We start from the raw sequence: 27,346 nt of genomic DNA on the forward strand, positions 1-27,346 counted from the left end.
AGGGGGCACCCAGATTTGAACTAGGGACCTCTTGATCTGCAGTCAAAAGCTCTACCACTGAGCTATACCCCCAGTTCTGAAATGTTCACCATTATTAATTCAGTAATATGTACAAAGTGCAAGCAACATGCAATCACCATCAAAGCAATGCATTTTCAGCCACCAAACCCTCCTTATAAGTATAAGGGGTACAAAGATGTCCTTTATCTGCCTTGGTAAAATACAGTGAGGTTTCCATTGCAAGAATTCATACATTTCGTATCACATGTAGATCTTGGAACATGGAAAAAAACGTTTGTCAAATGCACAAATTCTGCAAAACGTAACTGCTTCTCTACTGCAGTTTGTTCATTTTGTGCTAAGAGAATAGTTAAACCCAATTGTTCATTGTTTTTATATGAAATGATGATATATCCTATTGTTTCTTATAGTGCATTGGGTTGAAAAACATTTTAACAGGATCTATTGAAGAGGGTATATGGTTATGAAACAGGGACTTCTTGAACTGCATTCCTATGGTCTAACACTGAGTTAAACCCTTGAATGCTGAAAACTGCCCTTTTTTAAAAAGGTGATAGAGTGGGTAACTGTATGGAACTTGTAGAACTAATGACATCAGTGCACTTCTGGTCAGCTGTACAAATTAATACATTTCGTTAAGGGCACATTATTGGTTTCCACCACAGTTTTATAACATTCATGTGAGCTTCCAATGGACTATTTGAATATGATAATATCACCAGTAGAACTTGGGTGAATGTAAAACACAGCTTGTATCATATGAACAAATCCTAAACAGTTTCATGGAGATGATCAGGAGTATTTCAAATGTAGAAATGTGTTGCTCATTACATAAAATGCTAAGATTGTAAATGTGTTCTTCAATTTATTTCATTAAAAAAATATTTCTACAGGTAAAACAGTTGAACAAGGGGGCACCCAGATTTGAACTAGGGACCTCTTGATCTGCAGTCAAAAGCTCTACCACTGAGCTATACCCCCAGTTCTGAAAAGTTCACCTTTATTAATTCAGTAATATGTACAAAGTGCAAGCAACATGGAATCACCATCAAAGCAAAGCGTTTTCAGCCACCAAACCCTCCTTATAAGTAGATGGGGTGCGAAGGATGTCCTTTATCTGCCTTGGTAAAATACAGTGAGGTTTCCATTGCAAGAATTTATACATTTCGCATCACATGTAGATCTTGGAACATGGAAAAAAATCTTTTGTCAAATGCACTAATTCTGCAAAATGTAACTGCTTCTCTACTGCAGTTTGTTGATTTTGTGCTAAGAGTATAGTTAAACCCAATTTTTCATTGTTTTTTATATGAAATGATGATATATCCTATTGTTTCTTACAGTGCATTGGGCTGAAAAACCTTTTAACAGGATCTATTGACGAGGGTATATGGTTATGAAACAGGGACTTCTTGAACTGCACTCCTATGCTCTACCACTGAGTTAAACCCTTGAATGCTGAAAACTGCCCTTTTTTAAAAAGGTGATAGAGTGGGTGACTGTATGGAACTTGTAGAACTAATGACATCAGTGCACTTCTGGTCAGCTGTACAAATGAATACATTTCATTAAGGGCATATTGTTGGTTTCCACCACAGTTTTATAACATTCATATGAGCTTCCAATGGACTATTTAAACTGATAATATCACCAGTAGAACTTGGGTGAATGTAAAACACAGCTTGTATCATATGAAGAAATCCTAAACAGTTTCATGGTGTTTACCCTATGTTTCAGGAGATGATCAGGAGTATTTCAAATGTAGAAATGTGTTGCTCATTATATAAAATGCTAAGATTGTAAATGTTTTCTTCAATTTATTTAATAAAAAAAATATTTGTACAGGTAAAACAGTTGAACAAGTGGGCACCAAGAGTTGAACTAGGAACTTCTTGATCTGCAGTCAAATGCTCTACCACTGAGCTATACCCCCAGTTCTAAAAAGTTCACCTTTATTAATTCAGTAATATGTACAAAGTGCAAGCAACATGCAATCACCATCAATGCAAAGCATTTTCAGCCACCAAAACCTCCTTATAAGTTTATGGGGTGCGAAGGATGTCCTTTATCTGCCTTGGTAAAATACAGTGAGGTTTCCATTGCAAGAATTCATACATTTCGTATCACATGTAGATCTTGGAACATGGAAAAAAAATCTTTTGTCAAATGCACAAATTCTGCAAAATGTAGCTGCTTCTCTACTGCAGTTTGTTGATTTTGTGCTAAGAGTATAGTTAAACCCAATTGTTCATTGTTTTTTATATGAAATGATGATATATCCTATTGTTTCTTACAGTGCATTGGGTTGAAAAACATTTTAACAGGATCTATTGACGAGGGTATATGGTTATGAAACAAGGACTTCTTGAACTGCACTCCTATGCTCTACCACTGAGTTAAACCCTTGAATGCTGAAAACTGCCCTTTTTGAAAAAGGTGTTAGAGTGGGTGACTGTATGGAACTTGTAGAACTAATGACATCAGTGCACTTCTGGTCAGCTGTACAAATTAATACATTTCATTAAGGACATATTATTGGTTTCCACCACAGTTTTATAACATTCATATGAGCTTCCAATGGACTATTTCAAACTGATAATATCACCAGTAGAACTTGGGTGAATGTAAAATACAGCTTGTATCATATGAAGAAATCCTAAACAGTTTCATGGTGTTTACCCTATGTTTCAGGAGATTATCAGGAGTATTTCAAATGTAGAAATATGTTGCTCATTACATAAAATCCTAACATTGTAAATGTTTTATTCAATTTATTTAATAAAAAAAAAATTCTACAGGTAAAACAGTTGAACAAGGGGCACCCAGATTTGAACTAGGAACCTCTTGATCTGCAGTCAAATGCTCTACCACTGAGCTATACCCCCAGTTCTGAAAAGTTCACCTTTATTAATTCAGTAATATGTACAAAGTGCAAGCAACATGCAATCACCATCAAAGCAAAGCGTTTTCAGCCACCAAACCCTCCTTATAAGTATATGGGGTGCGAAGGATGTCCTTTATCTGCCTTGGTAAAATACAGTGAGGTTTCCATTGCAAGAATTTATACATTTCGCATCACATGTAGATCTTGGAACATGGAAAAAAAATCTTTTGTCAAATGCACTAATTCTGCAAAATGTAACTGCTTCTCTACTGCATTTTGGTGATTTTGTGCTAAGAGTATAGTTAAACCCAATTTTTCATTGTTTTTTATATGAAATGATGATATATCCTATTGTTTCTTACAGTGCATTGGGTTGAAAAACATTTTAACAGGATCTATTGATGAGGGTATATGGTTATGAAACAGGGACTTCTTGAACTGCACTCCTATGCTCTACCACTGAGTTAAACCCTTGAATGCTGAAAACTGCCCTTTTTGAAAAAGGTGTTAGAATGGGTGACTGTATGGAACTTGTAGAACTAATGACATCAGTGCACTTCTGGTCAGCTGTACAAATTAATACATTTCATTAAGGGCATATTATTGGTTTCCACCACAGTTTTATAACATTCATAAGAGCTTCCAATGGACTATTTCAAACTGATCATATCACCAGTAGAACTTGGGTGAACGTAAAACACAGCTTGTATCATATGAAGAAATCCTAAACAGCTTAATGGTGTTTACCCTATGTTTCAGGTGATGATCAGGAGTATTTCAAATGTAGAAATGTGTTGCTCATTACATAAAATGCTAAGATTGTAAATGTTTACTTCAATTTATTTAATTAAAAACATATTTCTACAGGTAAAACTGTTGGACAAGGGGGCACCCAGATTTGAACTAGTGACCTTTTGATCTGCAGTGAAATGCTCTACCCCTGAGCTATACCCCCATTTCTGAAATGTTCACCTTTATTTATTCAGTAATATGTACAAAGTGTAAGCAACATGCAATCACCATCAAATCAATGCATTTTCAGCCACCAAACCCTCCCTATAAGTATATGGGGTGCGAAGGATGTCCTTTATCTGCCTTGGTAAAATACAAGGAGGTTTCCATTGCAAGAATTCATACATTTCGTATCACATGTAGATCTTGGAACATGGAAAAAAAATCTTTTGTCAAATGCACAAATTCTGCAAAATGTAACTACTTCTCTACTGCAGTTTGTTGATTTTGTGCTAAGAGCATAGTTAAACCCAATTGTTCATTCTTTTGTATATGTAATGATGATATATCTTATTGTTTCTTACCATGCATTGGGTTGAAAAACATTTTAACAGGATCTATTGAAGAGGGTATATGGTTATGAAACAGGGACTTCTTGAACTGCATTCCTACGCTCTACCACTGAGTTAAACCCTTGAATGCTGAAAACTGCCCTTTTTTTAAAAAAAGGTGATAGAGTGGGTGACTGTATGAAACTTTTAGAACTAATGACATCAGTGCACTTCTGGTCAGCTGTACAAATTAATAAATTTCATTAAGGGCATATTATTAGTTTCCACCACAGTTTTATAACATTCATATGAGCTTCCAATGGACTATTTCAAACTGATCATATCACCTGTAGAACTTGGGTGAATGTAAAAATCAGCTTGTATCATATGAAGAAATCCTAAACAGCTTAATGGTGTTTACCCTATGTTTCAGGTGATGATCAGGAGTATTTCAAATGTAGAAATGTGTTGCTCATTACATAAAATGCTAAGATTGTAAATGTTTACTTCAATTTATTTAATTAAAAAAACATTTCTACAGGTAAAACAGTTGGACAAGGGGGCACCCAGATTTGAAATGGGGACCTTTTGATCTGCAGTGAAATGCTATACCCCTGAGCTATACCCCCATTTCGAAAATGTTCACCTTTATTTATTCAGTAATATGTACAAAGTGGAAGCAACATGCAATCACCATCAAATCAATGCATTTTCAGCCACCAAACCCTCCTTATAAGTATAAGGGGTACAAAAGATGTCCTTTATCTGCCTTGGTAAAATAGAGTGAGGTTTCCATTGCAAGAATTCATACATTTCGTATCACATGTAGATCTTGGAACATGGAAAAAAAACTTTTGTCAAATGCACAAATTCTGCAAAATGTAACTGCTTCTCTACTGCAGTTTGATGATTTTGTGCTAAGAGCATAGTGAAACCCAATTGTTCATTGTTTTGTATATGAAATGATGATATATCTTATTGTTTCTTACAGTGCATTGGGTTGAAAAACATTTAACAGGATCTATTAAAGAGGGTATATGGTTATGAAACAGGGACTTCTTCAACTGCGTTCCTACGCTCTACCACTGAGTTAAACCCTTGAATGCTGAAAACTGCCCTTTCTTAAAAAGGTGATAGAGTGGGTGACTGTATGGAACTTGTAGAACTAATGACATCAGTGCACTTCTGGTCAGCTGTACAAATTAATACATTTCATTAAGGGCATATTATTGGTTTCCACCACAGTTTTATAACATTCATATGAGCTTCCAATGGACTATTTCAAACTGATAATATCACCAGTAGAACTTGGGTGAATGTAAAACACAGCTTTTATTATATGAAGAAATCCTAAACAGTTTCATGGTGTTTACCGTATGTTTCAGGAGATGATCAGGAGTATTTCTAATGTAGAAATGTGTTGCTCATTACATAAAATGCTAAGATTGTAAATGTTTACTTCAATTTATTTAATTAAAAACATATTTCTACAGGTAAGACAGATGGACAAGGGGGCACCCAGATTTGACCTAGGGACCTTTTGATCTGCAGTGAAATGCTCTACCCCTGAGCTATACCCCCATTTCTGAAATGTTCACCTTTATTTATTCAGTAATATGCACAAAGTGGAAGCCACATGCAATCACCATCAAAGCAAAGTATGTTCAGCCACCAAACCCTCCTTATAAGTATATGGGGTGCGAAGGATGTCCTTTATCTGCCTTGGTAAAATAGAGTGAGGTTTCCATTGCAAGAATTCATACATTTCGTATCACATGTAGATCTTGGAACATGGAAAAAAAAACTTTTGTCAAATGCACAAATTCTGCAAAATGTAACTGCTTCTCTACTGCAGTTTGATGATTTTGTGCTAAGAGCATAGTTAAACCCAATTGTTCATTGTTTTGTATATGAAATGATGATATATCTTATTGTTTCTTACAGTGCATTGGGTTGAAAAACATTTTAACAGGATCTATTGAAGAGGGTATATGGTTATGAAACGGGGACTTCTTGAACTGGATTCCTACGCTCTACCACTGAGTTAAACCCTTGAATGCTGAAAACTGCCCTTTTTTAAAAAGGTGATAGAGTGGGTGACTGTATGGAACTTGTAGAACTAATGACATCAGTGCACTTCTGGTCAGCTGTACAAATTAATACATTTCATTAAGGGCATATTATTGGTTTCCACCACAGTTTTATAACATTCATATGAGCTTCCAATGGACTATTTCAAACTGATAATATCACCAGTAGAACTTGGGTGAATGTAAAACACAGCTTGTATCATACGAAGAAATCCTAAACAGTTTCATGGTGTTTACCCTATGTTTCAGGAGATGATCAGGAGTATTTCAAATGTAGAAATGTGTTGCTCATTACATAAAATGCTAAGATTGTAAATGTTTACTTCAATTTATTTAATTAAAAACATATTTCTACAGGTAAAAAAGTTGGACAAGGGGGCACCCAGATTTGAACTAGGGACCTTTTGATCTGCAGTGAAATGCTCTACCCCTGAGCTATATCCCCATTTCTGAAATGTTTACCTTTATTTATTCAGTAATATGTACAAAGTGGAAGCAACATGCAATCACCATCAAAGCAATGCATTTTCAGCCACCAAACCCTCCTTATAAGTATAAGGGGTACAAAAGATGTCCTTTATCTGCCTTGGTAAAATACAGTGAGGTTTCCATTGCAAGAATTCATACATTTCGTATCACATGTAGATCTTGGAACATGGAAAAAAATATTTTGTCAAATGCACAAATTCTGCAAAATGTAACTGCTTCTCTAGTGCAGTTTGTTGATTTTGTGCTAAGAGCATAGTTAAACCCAATTGTTCATTGTTTTGTATATGAAATGATGATATATCTTATTGTTTCTTACAGTGCATTGGGTTGAAAAATATTTACACAGGCTCTATTGAAGAGGGTATATGGTTATGAAACAGGGACTTCTTGAACTGCATTCCTACGCTCTACAACTGAGTTAAACCCTTGAATGCTGAAAACTGCCCTTTTTTAAAAAGGTGATAGAGTGGGTGACTCTATGGAACTTGTAGAACTAATGACATCAGTGCACTTCTGGTCAGCTGTACAAATTAATGCATTTCATTAAGGGCATATTATTGGTTTCCACCACAGTTTTATAACATTCATAAGAGCTTCCAATGGACTATTTCAAACTGATCATATCACCAGCAGAACTTGGGTGAATGTAAAACACAGCTTGTATTATATGAAGAAATCCTAAACAGCTTAATGGTGTTTACCCTATGTTTCAGGTGATGATCAGGAGTATTTCAAATGCAGAAATGTGTTGCTCATTACATAAAATGCTAAGATTGTAAATGTTTACTTCAATTTATTTAATTAAAAACATATTTCTACAGGTAAAACAGTTGGACAAGGGGGCACGCAGATTTGAACTAGGGACCTTTTGATCTGCAATGAAATGCTCTACCCCTGAGCTATACCCCCATTTCTGAAATGTTCACCTTTATTTATTCAGTAATATGTACAAAGTGGAAGCAACATGAAATCACCATCAAAGCAATGCATTTTCAGCCACCAAACCCTCCTTATAAGTATAAGGGGTACAAAAGATGTCCTTTATCTGCCTTGGTAAAATACAGTGAGGTTTCCATTGCAAGAATTCATACATTTCGTATCACATGTAGATCTTGGAACATGGAAAAAAAATCGTTTGTCAAATGCACAAATTCTGCAAAACGTAACTGTTTCTCTACTGCATTTTGTTGATTTTGTGCTAAGAGCATAGTTAAACCCAATTGTTCATTGTTTTGTATATGAAATGATGATATATCTTATTGTTTCTTACAGTGCATTTGGTTAAAAAATACATTTTAACAGGATCTATTGAAGAGGGTATATGGTTATGAAACAGGAACTTCTTGAAAAGCACTCCTACGCTCTACCACTGACATAAACCCTTGAATGCTGAAAACTGCACTTTTTTAAAAAGGTGATAGAGTCGGTGACTGTATGGAACTTGTAGAACTAATGACATCAGTGGACTTCTGGTCAGCTGTACAAATTAATACATTTAATTAAGGGCATATTATTGGTTTCCACCAGAGTTTTATAACATTCATATGAGCTTCCAATGGACTATTTCAAACTAATCATATCACCAGTAGAACTTGGGTGAATGTAAAACACAGCTTGTATCATATGAAGAAATCCTAAACAGTTTCATGGTGTTTACCCTATGTTTCAGGAGATGATCATGAGTATTTCAAATGTAGAAATGTGTTGCTCATTACATAAAATGCTAAGATTGTAAATGTTTTCTTCAATATTTTTAATTAAAAAAATATTTCTACAGGTAGAACAGTTGAACAAGGGGGCATCCAGATTTGAACTAGGAACCTCTTGATCTGCAGTCAAATGCTCTACCACTAAGCTATAACCCAAATTCTGAAATGTTCAGCTTTATTAATTCAATAATATGTACAAAGTCCAAGCAACATGCAATCACCATCAAAGAAATGCATTTTCAGCCACCAAACCCTCCTTATAAGTATATGGGGTGCGAAGGATGTCCTTTATCTGCCTTGGTAAAATACAGTGAGGTTTCCATTGCAAGAATTCATACATTTCGTATCACATGTAGATCTTGGAACATGGAAAAAAATCTTTTGTCAAATGCACAAATTCTGCAAAATGTAACTGCTTCTCTACTGCAGTTTGTTGATGTTGTGCTAAGAGCATAGTTAAACTCAATTGTTCATTGTTTTGTATATGAAATGATGATATATCCTATTGCTTCTTACAGTGCATTGGGTTGAAACACATTTTAACAGGATCTATTGAAGAGGGTATATGGTTATGAAACAGGGACTTCTTGAATTACACTCCTACGCTCTACCACTGACATAAACCCTTCAATGTTGAAAACTGCCCTTTATAAAAAGGTGATAGAGTGGGTGACTGTATGGAACTTGTAGAACTAATGACATCAGTGCACTTCTGGTCAGCTGTACAAATTAATACATTTCATTAAGGGCATATTATTGGTTTCCACCACAGTTTTATAACATTCATATGAGCTTCCAATGGACTGTTTCAAACTGATAATATCACCAGTAGAACTTGGGTGAATGTAAAACACAGCTTGTATCAGTAGAAGAAATCCTAAACAGCTTAATGGTGTTTACCCTATGTTTCAGGAGATGATCAGGAGTATTTCAAATGTAGAGATGTGTTGCTCATTACATAAAATGCTAAGATTGTAAATGTTTTCTTCAATTTATTTAATTAAAAAAATATTTCTACAGGTAAAACAGTTAAACAAGGGGGCACCCAGATTTGAGCTAGGGACCTTCTTATCTGCAGTCAAATGCTCTACCACTGAGCTATACCACCAGTTCTGAAAAGCTCACCTTTATTAATTCAGTAATATGTACAAAGTGCAAGCAGCATGCACTCACCATCAAAGCAAGGCATTTTCAGCCACCAAACCCTCCTTATAAGTATATGCGGTGCAAAGGATGTCCTTTATCTGCCTTGGTAAAATACAGTGAGGTTTCCATTGCAAGAATTCATACATTTCGTATCACATGTAGATCTTGGAACATGGAAAAAAATCTTTTGTCAAATGCACAAATTCTGCAAAACGTAACTGTTTCTCTACTGCATTTTGTTGATTTTGTGCTAAGAGCATAGTTAAACCCAATTGTTTGTTGTTTTGTATATGAAATGATGATATATCTTATTGTTTCTTACAGTGCATTGGGTTAAAAAATACATTTTAACAGGATCTATTGAAGAGGGTATATGGTTATGAAACAGGAACTTCTTGAAAAGCACTCCTACGCTCTACCACTGACATAAACCCTTGAATGCTGAAAACTGCCCTTTTTTAAAAAGGTGATAGAGTGGGTGACTGTATGGAACTTGTAGAACTAATGACATCAGTGCACTTCTGGTCAGCTGTACAAATTAATACATTTCATTAAGGGCATATTATTGGTTTCCACCACAGTTTTATAACATTCATATGAGCTTCCAATGGACTATTTCAAACTGATAATATCACCAGTAGAACTTGGGTGAATGTAAAACACAGCTTGTATCATATGAAGAAATCCTAAACAGTTTCATGGTGTTTACCCTATGTTTCAGGAGATGATCAGGAGTATTTCAAATGTAGAAATGTGTTGCTCATTACATAAAATGCTAAGATTGTAAATGTTTTCTTCAATTTATTTAATTAAAAAAATATTTCTACAGGTAGAACAGTTGAACAAGGGGGCACCCAGATTTGAACTAGGGACCTCTTGATCTGCAGTCAAATGCTCTACCACTAAGCTATAACCCAAATTCTGAAATGTTCAGCTTTATTAATTCAATAATATGTACAAAGTCCAAGCAACATGCAATCACCATCAAAGAAATGCATTTTCAGCCACCAAACCCTCCTTATAAGTATATGGGGTGCGAAGGATGTCCTTTATCTGCCTTGGTAAAATACAGTGAGGTTTCCATTGCAAGAATTCATACATTTCGTATCACATGTAGATCTTGGAACATGTAAAAAAAATCTTTTGTCAAATGCAGAAATTCTGCAAAATGTAACTGCTTCTCTACTGCAGTTTGTTGATTTTGTGCTAAGAGCATAGTTAAACCCAATTGTTCATTGTTTTGTATATGAAATGATGATATATCTTATTTTTTCTTACAGTGCATTGGGTTGAAAAACATTTTAACAGGATCTATTGAAGAGGGTATATTTTTATGAAACAGGGACTTCTTGAACTACACTCCTACGCTCTACCAATGTCATAAACCCTTCAATGTTGAAAACTGCCCTTTTTTAAAAAGGTGATAGAGTGGGTGACTGTATGGAACTTGTAGAACTAATGACATCAGTGCACTTCTGGTCAGCTGTACAAATTAATACATTTCATTTAGGGCATATTATTGGTTTCCACCACAGTTTTATAACATTCATATGAGCTTCCAATGGACTATTTCAAACTGATAATATCACCAGTAGAACTTGGGTGAATTTAAAACACAGCTTGTATCATATGAAGAAATCCTAAACAGTTTCATGGTGTTACCCTATGTTTCAGGAGATGATCAGGAGTATTTCAAATGTAGAAATGGGTTGCTCATTACATAAAATGCTAAGATTGTAAATGTTTTCTTCAATTTATTTAATAAAAAACATATTTCTACAGGTAAAACAGTTGAACAAAGGGGCACCCAGATTTGAACTAGGGACCTCTTGATCTGCAGTCAAATGCTCTACCACTGAGCTATACCCCCAGTTCTGAAAAGTTCACCTTTATTAATTCAGTAATATGTACAAAGTGCAAGCAACATGCAATCACCATCAAAGCAATGCAATTTCAGCCACCAAACCCTCCTTATAAGTATATGGGGTGCGAAGGATGTCCTTTATCTGCCTTGGTAAAATACAGTGAGGTTTCCATTGCAAGAATTCATACATTTCGTATCACATGTAGATCTTGGAACATGGAAAAAAATCTTTTGTCAAATGCACAAATTCTGCAAAATGTAACTGCTTCTCTACTGCAGTTTGTTGATGTTGTGCTAAGAGCATAGTTAAACTCAATTGTTCATTGTTTTGTATATGAAATGATGATATATCCTATTGCTTCTTACAGTGCATTGGGTTGAAACACATTTTAACAGGATCTATTGAAGAGGGTATATGGTTATGAAACAGGGACTTCTTGAATTACACTCCTACGCTCTACCACTGACATAAACCCTTCAATGTTGAAAACTGCCCTTTATAAAAAGGTGATAGAGTGGGTGACTGTATGGAACTTGTAGAACTAATGACATCAGTGCACTTCTGGTCAGCTGTACAAATTAATACATTTCATTAAGGGCATATTATTGGTTTCCACCACAGTTTTATAACATTCATATGAGCTTCCAATGGACTGTTTCAAACTGATAATATCACCAGTAGAACTTGGGTGAATGTAAAACACAGCTTGTATCAGTAGAAGAAATCCTAAACAGCTTAATGGTGTTTACCCTATGTTTCAGGAGATGATCAGGAGTATTTCAAATGTAGAGATGTGTTGCTCATTACATAAAATGCTAAGATTGTAAATGTTTTCTTCAATTTATTTAATTAAAAAAATATTTCTACAGGTAAAACAGTTAAACAAGGGGGCACCCAGATTTGAGCTAGGGACCTTCTTATCTGCAGTCAAATGCTCTACCACTGAGCTATACCACCAGTTCTGAAAAGCTCACCTTTATTAATTCAGTAATATGTACAAAGTGCAAGCAGCATGCACTCACCATCAAAGCAAGGCATTTTCAGCCACCAAACCCTCCTTATAAGTATATGCGGTGCAAAGGATGTCCTTTATCTGCCTTGGTAAAATACAGTGAAGTTTCCATTGCAAGAATTCATACATTTCGTATCACATGTAGATCTTGGAACATGGAAAAAAATCTTTTGTCAAATGCACAAATTCTGCAAAACGTAACTGTTTCTCTACTGCATTTTGTTGATTTTGTGCTAAGAGCATAGTTAAACCCAATTGTTTGTTGTTTTGTATATGAAATGATGATATATCTTATTGTTTCTTACAGTGCATTGGGTTAAAAAATACATTTTAACAGGATCTATTGAAGAGGGTATATGGTTATGAAACAGGAACTTCTTGAAAAGCACTCCTACGCTCTACCACTGACATAAACCCTTGAATGCTGAAAACTGCCCTTTTTTAAAAAGGTGATAGAGTGGGTGACTGTATGGAACTTGTAGAACTAATGACATCAGTGCACTTCTGGTCAGCTGTACAAATTAATACATTTCATTAAGGGCATATTATTGGTTTCCACCACAGTTTTATAACATTCATATGAGCTTCCAATGGACTATTTCAAACTGATAATATCACCAGTAGAACTTGGGTGAATGTAAAACACAGCTTGTATCATATGAAGAAATCCTAAACAGTTTCATGGTGTTTACCCTATGTTTCAGGAGATGATCAGGAGTATTTCAAATGTAGAAATGTGTTGCTCATTACATAAAATGCTAAGATTGTAAATGTTTTCTTCAATTTATTTAATTAAAAAAATATTTCTACAGGTAAAACAATTGAACAAGGGGGCACCCAGATTTGAACTAGGGACCTCTTGATCTGCAGTCAAATGCTCTACCACTGAGCTATACCCCCAGTTCTGAAAAGTGGACCTTTATTAATTCAGTAATATCTACAAAGTGCAAGCAACATGCAATCACCATCAAAGCAATGCATTTTCAGCCACCAAACCCTCCTTATAAGTATATGGGGTGCGAATGATGTCCTTTATCTGCCTTGGTAAAATACAGTGAGGTTTCCATTGCAAGAATTCATACATTTCGTATCACATGTAGATCTTGGAACATGGAAAAAAAATCTTTTGTCAAATGCACAAATTCTGCAAAATGTAACTGCTTCTCTACTGCAGTTTGTTGATTTTGTGCTAAGAGCATAGTTAAACCCAATTGTTCATTGTTTTATATATGAAATGATGATATATCCTATTGTTTCTTAGAGTGCATTGGGTTGAAAAACATTTTAACAGGATCTATTGAAGAGGGTATATGGTTACGAAACAGGGACTTCTTGAAAAGCACTCCTACGCTCTACCACTGACATAAACCCTTGAATACTGAAAACTGCCCTTTTTTAAAAAGGTGATAGAGTGGGTGACTGTATGGAACTTGTAGAACTAATGACATCAGTGCACTTCTGGTCAGCTGTACAAATTAATAAATTTCATTAAGGGCATATTATTGGTTTCCACCACAGTTTTATAACATTCATATGAGCTTCCAATGGACTATTTCAAACTGATAATATCACCAGTAGAACTTGGCTGAATTTAAAACACAGCTTCTATCATATGAAGAAATCCTAAACAATGTCATGGTGTTTACCCTATGTTTCAGGAGATGATCAGGAGTAATTCAAATGTAGAAATGTGTTGCTCATTACATAAAATGCTAAGATTGTAAATGTTTTCTTCAATTTATTTAATTAAAAAAATATTTCTACAGGTAAAACAGTTGAACAAGTGGGCACCCAGATTTGAACTAGGGACCTCTTGATCTGCAGTCAAACGCTCTACCACTGAGCTATACCCCCAGTTCTGAAAAGTTCACCTTTATTAATTCTGTAATATGTACAAAGTGCAAGCAACATGCAATCACCATCAAAGCAATGCATTTTCAGCCACCAAACCCTCCTTATAAGTATATGGGGTGCGAAGGATGTCCTTTATCTGCCTTGGTAAAATACAGTGAGATTTGCATTGCAAGAATTCATACATTTCGTATCACATGTAGATCTTGGAACATGGAAAAAAAATCTTTTGTCAAATGCACAAATTCTGCAAAATGTAAATGCTTCTCTACTGCAGTTTGTTGATGTTGTGCTAAGAGCATAGTTAAACCCAATTGTTCATTGTTTTGTATATGAAATGATGATATATCCTATTGTTTCTTACAGTGCATTGGGTTGAAAAACATTTTAACAGGATCTATTGAAGAGGGTATATGGTTATGAAACAGGGACTTCTTGAACTACACTCCTACGCTCTACCACTGACATAAACCCTTCAATGTTGAAAACTGCCCTTTTTTAAAAAGGTGATAGAGTGTTTGACTCTATGGAACTTGTAGAACTAATGACATCAGTGCACTTCTGGTCAGCTGTACACATTAATACATTTCATTAAGGGCATATTATTGGTTTCCACCACAGTTTTATAACATTCATATGAGCTTCCAATGGGCTATTTCAAACTGATCATATCACCAGTAGAACTTGGGTGAATGTAAAACACAGCTTGTATCATATGAAGAAATCCTAAACAGTTTCATGGTGTTTACCCTATGTTTCAGGAGATGATCAGGAGTATTTCAAATGTAGAAATGTGTTGCTCATTACATAAAATGCTAAGATTGTAAATGTTTTCTTCAATTTATTTAATAAAAAAAATATTTCTACAGGTAAAACAGTTGAACAAGGGGGCACCCAGATTTGAACTAGGGACCTCTTAATCTGCAGTCAAATGCTCTACCACTGAGCTATACCCCCAGTTCTGAAAAGTTCACCTTTATTAATTCAGTAATATGTACAAAGTGCAAGCAACATGCAATCACCATCAAAGCAATGCAATTTCAGCCACCAAACCCTCCTTATAAGTATATGGGGTGCGAAGGATGTCCTTTATCTGCCTTGGTAAAATACAGTGAGGTTTCCATTGCAAGAATTCATACATTTCGTATCACATGTAGATCTTGGAACATGGAAAAAATTCGTTTGTCAAATGCACAAATTCTGCAAAATGTAACTGCTTCTCTACTGCAGTTTGTTGATGTTGTGCTAAGAGCATAGTTAAACCCAATTGTTCATTGTTTTGTATATGAAATGATGATATATCCTATTGCTTCTTACAGTGCATTGGGTTGAAACACATTTTAACAGGATCTATTGAAGAGGGTATATGGTTATGAAACAGGGACTTCTTGAACTACACTCCTACGCTCTACCACTGACATAAACCCTTCAATGTTGAAAACTGCCCTTTATAAAAAGGTGATAGAGTGGGTGACTGTATGGAACTTGTAGAACTAATGACATCAGTGCACTTCTGGTCAGCTGTACAAATTAATACATTTCATTAAGGGCATATTATTGGTTTCCACCACAGTTTTATAACATTCATATGAGCTTCCAATGGACTGTTTCAAACTGATAATATCACCAGTAGAACTTGGGTGAATGTAAAACACAGCTTGTATCAGTAGAAGAAATCCTAAACAGCTTAATGGTGTTTACCCTATGTTTCAGGAGATGATCAGGAGTATTTCAAATGTAGAAATGTGTTGCTCATTACATAAAATGCTAAGATTGTAAATGTTTTCTTCAATTTATTTAATTAAAAAAATATTTCTACAGGTAAAACAGTTAAACAAGGGGGCACCCAGATTTGAGCTAGGGACCTTCTTATCTGTAGTCAAATGCTCTACCACTGAGCTATACCACCACTTCTGAAAAGTTCACCTTTATTAATTCAGTAATATGTACAAAGTGCAAGCAGCATGCAATCACCATCAAAGCAAGGCATTTTCAGCCACCAAACCCTCCTTATAAGTAAATGCGGTGCAAAGGATGTCCTTTATCTGCCTTGGTAAAATACAGTGAGGTTTCCATTGCAAGAATTCATACATTTCGTATCACATGTAGATCTTGGAACATGGAAAAAAATCTTTTGTCAAATGCACAAATTCTGCAAAACGTAACTGTTTCTCTACTGCATTTTGTTGATTTTGTGCTAAGAGCATAGCTAAACCCAATTGTTCGTTGTTTTGTATATGAAATGATGATATATCTTATTGTTTCTTACAGTGCATTGGGTTAAAAAATACATTTTAACAGGATCTATTGAAGAGGGTATATGGATATGAAACAGGAACTTCTTGAAAAGCAATCCTACGCTCTACCACTGACATAAACCCTTGAATGCTGAAAACTGCCCTTTTTTAAAAAGGTGATAGAGTGGGTGACTGTATGGAACTTGTAGAACTAATGACATCAGTGCACTTCTGGTCAGCTGTACAAATTAATACATTTCATTAAGGGCATATTATTGGTTTCCACCACAGTTTTATAACATTCATATGAGCTTCCAATGGACTATTTCAAACTGATAATATCACCAGTAGAACTTGGGTGAATGTAAAACACAGCTTGTATCATATGAAGAAATCCTAAACATTTTCATGGTGTTTACCCTATGTTTCAGGAGATGATCAGGAGTATTTCAAATGTAGAAATGTGTTGCTCATTACATAAAATGCTAAGATTGTAAATGTTTTCTTCAATTTATTTAATTAAAAAAATATTTCTACAGGTAAAACAATTGAACAAGGGGGCATCCAGATTTGAACTAGGGATCTCTTGATCTGCAGTCAAATGCTCTACCACTGAGCTATACCCCCAGTTCTGAAAAGTGGACCTTTATTAATTCAGTAATATCTACAAAGTGCAAGCAACATGCAATCACCATCAAAGCAATGCATTTTCAGGCACCAAACCCTCCTTATAAGTATATGGGGTGTGAAGGATGTCCTTTATCTGCCTTGGTAAAATACAGTGAGGTTTCCATTGCAAGAATTCATACATTTCGTATCACATGTAGATCTTGGAACATGGAAAAAAAATCTTTTGTCAAATGCACAAATTCTGCAAAATGTAACTGCTTCTCTACTGCAGTTTATTGATTTTGTGCTAAGAGCATAGTTAAACCCAATTGTTCATTGTTTTATATATGAAATGATGATATATCCTATTGCTTCTTACAGTGCATTGGGTTGAAACACATTTTAACAGGATCTATTGAAGAGGGTATATGGTTATGAAACAGGGACTTCTTGAAAAGCACTCCTACGCTCTACCACTGACATAAACCCTTGAATACTGAAAACTGCCCTTTTTTAAAAAGGTGATAGAGTGGGTGACTGTATGGAACTTGTAGAACTAATGACATCAGTGCACTTCTGGTCAGCTGTACAAATTAATAAATTTCATTAAGGGCATATTATTGGTTTCCACCACAGTTTTATAACATTCATATGATCTTCCAATGGACTATTTCAAACTGATAATATCACCAGTAGAACTTGGCTGAATTTAAAACACAGCTTCTATCATATGAAGAAATCCTAAACAATTTCATGGTGTTTACCCTATGTTTCAGGAGATGATCAGGAGTAATTCAAATGTAGAAATGTGTTGCTCATTACATAAAATGCTAAGATTGTAAATGTTTTCTTCAATTTATTTAATTAAAAAAATATTTCTACAGGTAAAACAGTTGAACAAGGGGCACCCAGATTTGAACTAGGGACCTCTTGATCTGCAGTCAAATGCTCTACCACTGAGCTATACCCCCAGTTCTGAAAAGTTCACCTTTATTAATTCAGTAATATGTACAAAGTGCAAGCAACATGCAATCACCATCAAAGCAATGCAATTTCAGCCACCAAACCCTCCTTATAAGTATATGGGGTGCGAAGGATGTCCTTTATCTGCCTTGGTAAAATACAGTGAGGTTTCCATTGCAAGAATTCATACATTTCGTATCACATGTAGATCTTGGAACATGGAAAAAATTCTTTTGTCAAATGCACAAATTCTGCAAAATGTAACTGCTTCTCTACTGCAGTTTGTTGATGTTGTGCTAAGAGCATAGTTAAACTCAATTGTTCATTGTTTTGTATATGAAATGATGATATATCCTATTGCTTCTTACAGTGCATTGGGTTGAAACACATTTTAACAGGATCTATTGAAGAGGGTATATGGTTATGAAACAGGGACTTCTTGAACTACACTCCTACGCTCTACCACTGACATAAACCCTTCAATGTTGAAAACTGCCCTTTATAAAAAGGTGATAGAGTGGGTGACTGTATGGAACTTGTAGAACTAATGACATCAGTGCACTTCTGGTCAGCTGTACAAATTAATACATTTCATTAAGGGCATATTATTGGTTTCCACCACAGTTTTATAACATTCATATGAGCTTCCAATGGACTGTTTCAAACTGATAATATCACCAGTAGAACTTGGGTGAATGTAAAACACAGCTTGTATCAGTAGAAGAAATCCTAAACAGCTTAATGGTGTTTACCCTATGTTTCAGGAGATGATCAGGAGTATTTCAAATGTAGAAATGTGTTGCTCATTACATAAAATGCTAAGATTGTAAATGTTTTCTTCAATTTATTTAATTAAAAAAATATTTCTACAGGTAAAACAGTTAAACAAGGGGGCACCCAGATTTGAGCTAGGGACCTTCTTATCTGCAGTCAAATGCTCTACCACTGAGCTATACCACCAGTTCTGAAAAGTTCACCTTTATTAATTCAGTAATATGTACAAAGTGCAAGCAGCATGCAATCACCATCAAAGCAAGGCATTTTCAGCCACCAAACCCTCCTTATAAGTATATGCGGTGCAAAGGATGTCCTTTATCTGCCTTGGTAAAATACAGTGAGGTTTCCATTGCAAGAATTCATACATTTCGTATCACATGTAGATCTTGGAACATGGAAAAAAATCTTTTGTCAAATGCACAAATTCTGCAAAACGTAACTGTTTCTCTACTGCATTTTGTTGATTTTGTGCTAAGAGCATAGTTAAACCCAATTGTTCGTTGTTTTGTATATGAAATGATGATATATCTTATTGTTTCTTACAGTGCATTGGGTTAAAAAATACATTTTAACAGGATCTATTGAAGAGGGTATATGGTTATGAAACAGGAACTTCTTGAAAAGCACTCCTACGCTCTACCACTGACATAAACCCTTGAATGCTGAAAACTGCCCTTTTTTAAAAAGGTGATAGAGTGGGTGACTGTATGGAACTTGTAGAACTAATGACATCAGTGCACTTCTGGTCAGCTGTACAAATTAATACATTTCATTAAGGGCATATTATTGGTTTCCACCACAGTTTTATAACATTCATATGAGCTTCCAATGGACTATTTCAAACTGATAATATCACCAGTAGAACTTGGGTGAATGTAAAACACAGCTTGTATCATATGAAGAAATCCTAAACAGTTTCATGGTGTTTACCCTATGTTTCAGGAGATGATCAGGAGTATTTCAAATGTAGAAATGTGTTGCTCATTACATAAAATGCTAAGATTGTAAATGTTTTCTTCAATTTATTTAATTAAAAAAATATTTCTACAGGTAAAACAATTGAACAAGGGGGCATCCAGATTTGAACTAGGGACCTCTTGATCTGCAGTCAAATGCTCTACCACTGAGCTATACCCCCAGTTCTGAAAAGTGGACCTTTATTAATTCAGTAATATCTACAAAGTGCAAGCAACATGCAATCACCATCAAAGCAATGCATTTTCAGCCACCAAACCCTCCTTATAAGTATATGGGGTGTGAAGGATGTCCTTTATCTGCCTTGGTAAAATACAGTGAGGTTTCCATTGCAAGAATTCATACATTTCGTATCACATGTAGATCTTGGAACATGGAAAAAAAATCTTTTGTCAAATGCACAAATTCTGCAAAATGTAACTGCTTCTCTACTGCAGTTTGTTGATTTTGTGCTAAGAGCATAGTTAAACCCAATTGTTCATTGTTTTATATATGAAATGATGATATATCCTATTGTTTCTTAGAGTGCATTGGGTTGAAAAACATTTTAACAGGATCTATTGAAGAGGGTATATGGTTATGAAACAGGGACTTCTTGAAAAGCACTCCTACGCTCTACCACTGACATAAACCCTTGAATACTGAAAACTGCCCTTTTTTTAAAAAGGTGATAGAGTGGGTGACTGTATGGAACTTGTAGAACTAATGACATCAGTGCACTTCTGGTCAGCTGTACAAATTAATAAATTTCATTAAGGGCATATTATTGGTTTCCACCACAGTTTTATAACATTCATATGATCTTCCAATGGACTATTTCAAACTGATAATATCACCAGTAGAACTTGGCTGAATTTAAAACACAGCTTCTATCATATGAAGAAATCCTAAACAATTTCATGGTGTTTACCCTATGTTTCAGGAGATGATCAGGAGTAATTCAAATGTAGAAATGTGTTGCTCATTACATAAAATGCTAAGATTGTAAATGTTTTCTTCAATTTATTTAATTAAAAAAATATTTCTACAGGTAAAACAGTTGAACAAGTGGGCACCCAGATTTGAACTAGGGACCTCTTGATCTGCAGTCAAATGCTCTACCACTGAGCTATACCCCCAGTTCTGAAAAGTTCACCTTTATTAATTCAGTAATATGTACAAAGTGCAAGCAACATGCAATCACCATCAAAGTAATGCAATTTCAGCCACCAAACCCTCCTTATAAGTATATGGGGTGCGAAGGATGTCCTTTATCTGCCTTGGTAAAATACAGTGAGGTTTCCATTGCAAGAATTCATACATTTCGTATCACATGTAGATCTTGGAACATGGAAAAAATTATTTTGTCAAATGCACAAATTCTGCAAAATGTAACTGCTTCTCTACTGCAGTTTGTTGATGTTGTGCTAAGAGCATAGTTAAACTCAATTGTTCATTGTTTTGTATATGAAATGATGATATATCCTATTGCTTCTTACAGTGCATTGGGTTGAAACACATTTTAACAGGATCTATTGAAGAGGGTATATGGTTATGAAACAGGGACTTCTTGAACTACACTCCTACGCTCTACCACTGACATAAACCCTTCAATGTTGAAAACTGCCCTTTATAAAAAGGTGATAGAGTGGGTGACTGTATGGAACTTGTAGAACTAATGACATCAGTGCACTTCTGGTCAGCTGTACAAATTAATACATTTCATTAAGGGCATATTATTGGTTTCCACCACAGTTTTATAACATTCATATGAGCTTCCAATGGACTGTTTCAAACTGATAATATCACCAGTAGAACTTGGGTGAATGTAAAACACAGCTTGTATCATATGAAGAAATCCTAAACAGTTTCATGGTGTTTACCCTATGTTTCAGGAGATGATCAGGAGTATTTCAAATGTAGAAATGTGTTGCTCATTACATAAAATGCTAAGATTGTAAATGTTTTCTTCAATTTATTTAATTAAAAAAATATTTCTACAGGTAAAACAATTGAACAAGGGGGCACCCAGATTTGATCTAGGGACCTCTTGATCTGCAGTCAAATGCTCTACCACTGAGCTATACCCCCAGTTCTGAAAAGAGGACCTTTATTAATTCAGTAATATCTACAAAGTGCAAGCAACATGCAATCACCATCAAAGCAATGCATTTTCAGCCACCAAACCCTCCTTATAAGTATATGGGGTGCGAAGGATGTCCTTTATCTGCCTTGGTAAAATACAGTGAGGTTTCCATTGCAAGAATTCATACATTTCGTATCACATGTAGATCTTGGAACCTGGAAAAAAAAATCTTTTGTCAAATGCACAAATTCTGCAAAATGTAACTGCTTCTCTACTGCAGTTTGTTGATTTTGTGCTAAGAGCATAGTTAAACCCAATTGTTCATTGTTTTATATATGAAATGATGATATATCCTATTGTTTCTTAGAGTGCATTGGGTTGAAAAACATTTTAACAGGATCTATTGAAGAGGGTATATGGTTATGAAACAGGGACTTCTTGAAAAGCACTCCTACGCTCTACCACTGACATAAACCCTTGAATACTGAAAACTGCCCTTTTTTAAAAAGGTGATAGAGTGGGTGACTGTATGGAACTTGTAGAACTAATGACATCAGTGCACTTCTGGTCAGCTGTACAAATTAATAAATTTCATTAAGGGCATATTATTGGTTTCCACCACAGTTTTATAACATTCATATGAGCTTCCAATGGACTATTTCAAACTGATAATATCACCAGTAGAACTTGGCTGAATTTAAAACACAGCTTCTATCATATGAAGAAATCCTAAACAATTTCATGGTGTTTACCCTATGTTTCAGGAGATGATCAGGAGTAATTCAAATGTAGAAATGTGTTGCTCATTACATAAAATGCTAAGATTGTAAATGTTTTCTTCAATTTATTTAATTAAAAAAATATTTCTACAGGTAAAACAGTTGAACAAGTGGGCACCCAGATTTGAACTAGGGACCTCTTGATCTGCAGTCAAATGCTCTACCACTGAGCTATACCCCCAGTTCTGAAAAGTTCACCTTTATTAATTCTGTAATATGTACAAAGTGCAAGCAACATGCAATCACCATCAAAGCAATGCATTTTCAGCCACCAAACCCTCCTTATAAGTATATGGGGTGCGAAGGATGTCCTTTATCTGCCTTGGTAAAATACAGTGAGATTTGCATTGCAAGAATTCATACATTTCGTATCACATGTAGATCTTGGAACATGGAAAAAAAATCTTTTGTCAAATGCACAAATTCTGCAAAATGTAAATGCTTCTCTACTGCAGTTTGTTGATGTTGTGCTAAGAGCATAGTTAAACCCAATTGTTCATTGTTTTGTATATGAAATGATGATATATCCTATTGTTTCTTACAGTGCATTGGGTTGAAAAACATTTTAACAGGATCTATTGAAGAGGGTATATGGTTATGAAACAGGGACTTCTTGAACTACACTCCTACGCTCTACCACTGACATAAACCCTTCAATGTTGAAAACTGCCCTTTTTTAAAAAGGTGATAGAGTGTGTGACTCTATGGAACTTGTAGAACTAATGACATCAGTGCACTTCTGGTCAGCTGTACACATTAATACATTTCATTAAGGGCATATTATTGGTTTCCACCACAGTTTTATAACATTCATATGAGCTTCCAATGGGCTATTTCAAACTGATCATATCACCAGTAGAACTTGGGTGAATGTAAAACACAGCGTGTATCATATGAAGAAATCCTAAACAGCTTAATGGTGTTTACCCTATGTTTCAGGTGATGATCAGGAGTATTTCAAATGTAGAAATGTGTTGCTCATTAGATAAAATGCTAAGATTGTAAATGTTTACTTCAATTTATTTAATTAAAAATATATTTCTACAGGTAAAGCAGTTGGACAAGGGGGCACCCAGATTTGAACTAGGGACCTCTTGATCTGCAGTCAAATGCTCTACCACTAAGCTATAACCCAAATTCTGAAATGTTCAGCTTTATTAATTCAATAATATGTACAAAGTCCAAGCAACATGCAATCACCATCAAAGAAATGCATTTTCAGCCACCAAACCCTCCTTATAAGTATATGGGGTGCGAAGGATGTCCTTTATCTGCCTTGGTAAAATACAGTGAGGTTTCCATTGCAAGAATTCATACATTTCGTATCACATGTAGATCTTGGAACATGTAAAAAAAATCTTTTGTCAAATGCAGAAATTCTGCAAAATGTAACTGCTTCTCTACTGCAGTTTGTTGATTTTGTGCTAAGAGCATAGTTAAACCCAATTGTTCATTGTTTTGTATATGAAATGATGATATATCTTATTTTTTCTTACAGTGCATTGGGTTGAAAAACATTTTAACAGGATCTATTGAAGAGGGTATATTTTTATGAAACAGGGACTTCTTGAACTACACTCCTACGCTCTACCAATGTCATATACCCTTCAATGTTGAAAACTGCCCTTTTTTAAAAAGGTGATAGAGTGGGTGACTGTATGGAACTTGTAGAACTAATGACATCAGTGCACTTCTGGTCAGCTGTACAAATTAATACATTTCATTTAGGGCATATTATTGGTTTCCACCACAGTTTTATAACATTCATATGAGCTTCCAATGGACTATTTCAAACTGATAATATCACCAGTAGAACTTGGGTGAATTTAAAACACAGCTTGTATCATATGAAGAAATCCTAAACAGTTTCATGGTGTTACCCTATGTTTCAGGAGATGATCAGGAGTATTTCAAATGTAGAAATGGGTTGCTCATTACATAAAATGCTAAGATTGTAAATGTTTTCTTCAATTTATTTAATAAAAAAAATATTTCTACAGGTAAAACAGTTGAACAAGGGGGCACCCAGATTTGAACTAGGGACCTCTTGATCTGTAGTCAAATGCTCTACCACTGAGCTATACCACCACTTCTGAAAAGTTCACCTTTATTAATTCAGTAATATGTACAAAGTGCAAGCAGCATGCAATCACCATCAAAGCAAGGCATTTTCAGCCACCAAACCCTCCTTATAAGTATATGCGGTGCAAAGGATGTCCTTTATCTGCCTTGGTAAAATACAGTGAGGTTTCCATTGCAAGAATTCATACATTTCGTATCACATGTAGATCTTGGAACATGGAAAAAAATCTTTTGTCAAATGCACAAATTCTGCAAAATGTAACTGCTTCTCTACTGCAGTTTGTTGATGTTGTGCTAAGAGCATAGTTAAACTCAATTGTTCATTGTTTTGTATATGAAATGATGATATATCCTATTGCTTCTTACAGTGCATTGGGTTGAAACACATTTTAACAGGATCTATTGAAGAGGGTATATGGTTATGAAACAGGGACTTCTTGAACTACACTCCTACGCTCTACCACTGACATAAACCCTTCAATGTTGAAAACTGCCCTTTATAAAAAGGTGATAGAGTGGGTGACTGTATGGAACTTGTAGAACTAATGACATCAGTGCACTTCTGGTCAGCTGTACAAATTAATACATTTCATTAAGGGCATATTATTGGTTTCCACCACAGTTTTATAACATTCATATGAGCTTCCAATGGACTGTTTCAAACTGATAATATCACCAGTAGAACTTGGGTGAATGTAAAACACAGCTTGTATCAGTAGAAGAAATCCTAAACAGCTTAATGGTGTTTACCCTATGTTTCAGGAGATGATCAGGAGTATTTCAAATGTAGAAATGTGTTGCTCATTACATAAAATGCTAAGATTGTAAATGTTTTCTTCAATTTATTTAATTAAAAAAATATTTCTACAGGTAAAACAGTTAAACAAGGGGGCACCCAGATTTGAGCTAGGGACCTTCTTATCTGTAGTCAAATGCTCTACCACTGAGCTATACCACCACTTCTGAAAAGTTCACCTTTATTAATTCAGTAATATGTACAAAGTGCAAGCAGCATGCAATCACCATCAAAGCAAGGCATTTTCAGCCACCAAACCCTCCTTATAAGTATATGCGGTGCAAAGGATGTCCTTTATCTGCCTTGGTAAAATACAGTGAGGTTTCCATTGCAAGAATTCATACATTTCGTATCACATGTAGATCTTGGAACATGGAAAAAAATCTTTTGTCAAATGCACAAATTCTGCAAAACGTAACTGTTTCTCTACTGCATTTTGTTGATTTTGTGCTAAGAGCATAGTTAAACCCAATTGTTCGTTGTTTTGTATATGAAATGATGATATATCTTATTGTTTCTTACAGTGCATTGGGTTAAAAAATACATTTTAACAGGATCTATTGAAGAGGGTATATGGTTATGAAACAGGAACTTCTTGAAAAGCACTCCTACGCTCTACCACTGACATAAACCCTTGAATGCTGAAAACTGCCCTTTTTTAAAAAGGTGATAGAGTGGGTGACTGTATGGAACTTGTAGAACTAATGACATCAGTGCACTTCTGGTCAGCTGTACAAATTAATACATTTCATTAAGGGCATATTATTGGTTTCCACCACAGTTTTATAACATTCATATGAGCTTCCAATGGACTATTTCAAACTGATAATATCACCAGTAGAACTTGGGTGAATGTAAAACACAGCTTGTATCATATGAAGAAATCCTAAACATTTTCATGGTGTTTACCCTATGTTTCAGGAGATGATCAGGAGTATTTCAAATGTAGAAATGTGTTGCTCATTACATAAAATGCTAAGATTGTAAATGTTTTCTTCAATTTATTTAATTAAAAAAATATTTCTACAGGTAAAACAATTGAACAAGGGGGCATCCAGATTTGAACTAGGGACCTCTTGATCTGCAGTCAAATGCTCTACCACTGAGCTATACCCCCAGTTCTGAAAAGTTCACCTTTATTAATTCAGTAATATGTACAAAGTGCAAGCAACATGCAATCACCATCAAAGCAATGCAATTTCAGCCACCAAACCCTCCTTATAAGTATATGGGGTGCGAAGGATGTCCTTTATCTGCCTTGGTAAAATACAGTGAGGTTTCCATTGCAAGAATTCATACATTTCGTATCACATGTAGATCTTGGAACATGGAAAAAAAATCTTTTGTCAAATGCACAAATTCTGCAAAATGTAACTGCTTCTCTACTGCAGTTTATTGATTTTGTGCTAAGAGCATAGTTAAACCCAATTGTTCATTGTTTTATATATGAAATGATGATATATCCTATTGTTTCTTAGAGTGCATTGGGTTGAAAAACATTTTAACAGGATCTATTGAAGAGGGTATATGGTTATGAAACAGGGACTTCTTGAAAAGCACTCCTACGCTCTACCACTGACATAAACCCTTGAATACTGAAAACTGCCCTTTTTTAAAAAGGTGATAGAGTGGGTGACTGTATGGAACTTGTAGAACTAATGACATCAGTGCACTTCTGGTCAGCTGTACAAATTAATAAATTTCATTAAGGGC

General features: G+C 35.1%; 14 non-coding genes across 14 annotated transcripts; all 14 read right to left on the bottom strand.

Annotated features, from left to right (window-relative positions):
* On the bottom strand, positions 1–72 carry TRNAC-GCA (transfer RNA cysteine (anticodon GCA)). The gene has a single exon. It is a non-coding gene; the product is annotated as a tRNA-Cys (tRNA).
* Positions 73–930: 858 nt separating this feature from the next.
* On the bottom strand, positions 931–1,002 carry TRNAC-GCA (transfer RNA cysteine (anticodon GCA)). Its single transcript has one exon. It is a non-coding gene; the product is annotated as a tRNA-Cys (tRNA).
* A 1,832-nt stretch (positions 1,003–2,834) lies between these two features.
* On the bottom strand, positions 2,835–2,906 carry TRNAC-GCA (transfer RNA cysteine (anticodon GCA)). Its single transcript has one exon. It is a non-coding gene; the product is annotated as a tRNA-Cys (tRNA).
* Positions 2,907–11,420: 8,514 nt separating this feature from the next.
* On the bottom strand, positions 11,421–11,492 carry TRNAC-GCA (transfer RNA cysteine (anticodon GCA)). Its single transcript has one exon. It is a non-coding gene; the product is annotated as a tRNA-Cys (tRNA).
* Positions 11,493–13,327: 1,835 nt separating this feature from the next.
* TRNAC-GCA (transfer RNA cysteine (anticodon GCA)) lies at positions 13,328–13,399 on the bottom strand. The gene has a single exon. It is a non-coding gene; the product is annotated as a tRNA-Cys (tRNA).
* Positions 13,400–14,281: 882 nt separating this feature from the next.
* Positions 14,282–14,353, bottom strand: TRNAC-GCA (transfer RNA cysteine (anticodon GCA)). The gene has a single exon. It is a non-coding gene; the product is annotated as a tRNA-Cys (tRNA).
* An 882-nt stretch (positions 14,354–15,235) lies between these two features.
* On the bottom strand, positions 15,236–15,307 carry TRNAC-GCA (transfer RNA cysteine (anticodon GCA)). The gene has a single exon. It is a non-coding gene; the product is annotated as a tRNA-Cys (tRNA).
* Positions 15,308–18,095: 2,788 nt separating this feature from the next.
* On the bottom strand, positions 18,096–18,167 carry TRNAC-GCA (transfer RNA cysteine (anticodon GCA)). The gene has a single exon. It is a non-coding gene; the product is annotated as a tRNA-Cys (tRNA).
* A 1,835-nt stretch (positions 18,168–20,002) lies between these two features.
* Positions 20,003–20,074, bottom strand: TRNAC-GCA (transfer RNA cysteine (anticodon GCA)). Its single transcript has one exon. It is a non-coding gene; the product is annotated as a tRNA-Cys (tRNA).
* Positions 20,075–20,957: 883 nt separating this feature from the next.
* On the bottom strand, positions 20,958–21,029 carry TRNAC-GCA (transfer RNA cysteine (anticodon GCA)). The gene has a single exon. It is a non-coding gene; the product is annotated as a tRNA-Cys (tRNA).
* Positions 21,030–21,909: 880 nt separating this feature from the next.
* TRNAC-GCA (transfer RNA cysteine (anticodon GCA)) lies at positions 21,910–21,981 on the bottom strand. The gene has a single exon. It is a non-coding gene; the product is annotated as a tRNA-Cys (tRNA).
* Positions 21,982–22,864: 883 nt separating this feature from the next.
* TRNAC-GCA (transfer RNA cysteine (anticodon GCA)) lies at positions 22,865–22,936 on the bottom strand. The gene has a single exon. It is a non-coding gene; the product is annotated as a tRNA-Cys (tRNA).
* A 1,835-nt stretch (positions 22,937–24,771) lies between these two features.
* On the bottom strand, positions 24,772–24,843 carry TRNAC-ACA (transfer RNA cysteine (anticodon ACA)). Its single transcript has one exon. It is a non-coding gene; the product is annotated as a tRNA-Cys (tRNA).
* A 1,835-nt stretch (positions 24,844–26,678) lies between these two features.
* Positions 26,679–26,750, bottom strand: TRNAC-GCA (transfer RNA cysteine (anticodon GCA)). Its single transcript has one exon. It is a non-coding gene; the product is annotated as a tRNA-Cys (tRNA).
* Between the last annotated feature and the right edge of the window lie 596 nt (positions 26,751–27,346).

Source organism: Ambystoma mexicanum, chromosome 4q (genome assembly GCF_040938575.1).
Source record: "Ambystoma mexicanum isolate Mex_15411 chromosome 4q, UKY_AmexF1_1, whole genome shotgun sequence".
Lineage (NCBI taxonomy): Eukaryota > Metazoa > Chordata > Amphibia > Caudata > Ambystomatidae > Ambystoma > Ambystoma mexicanum.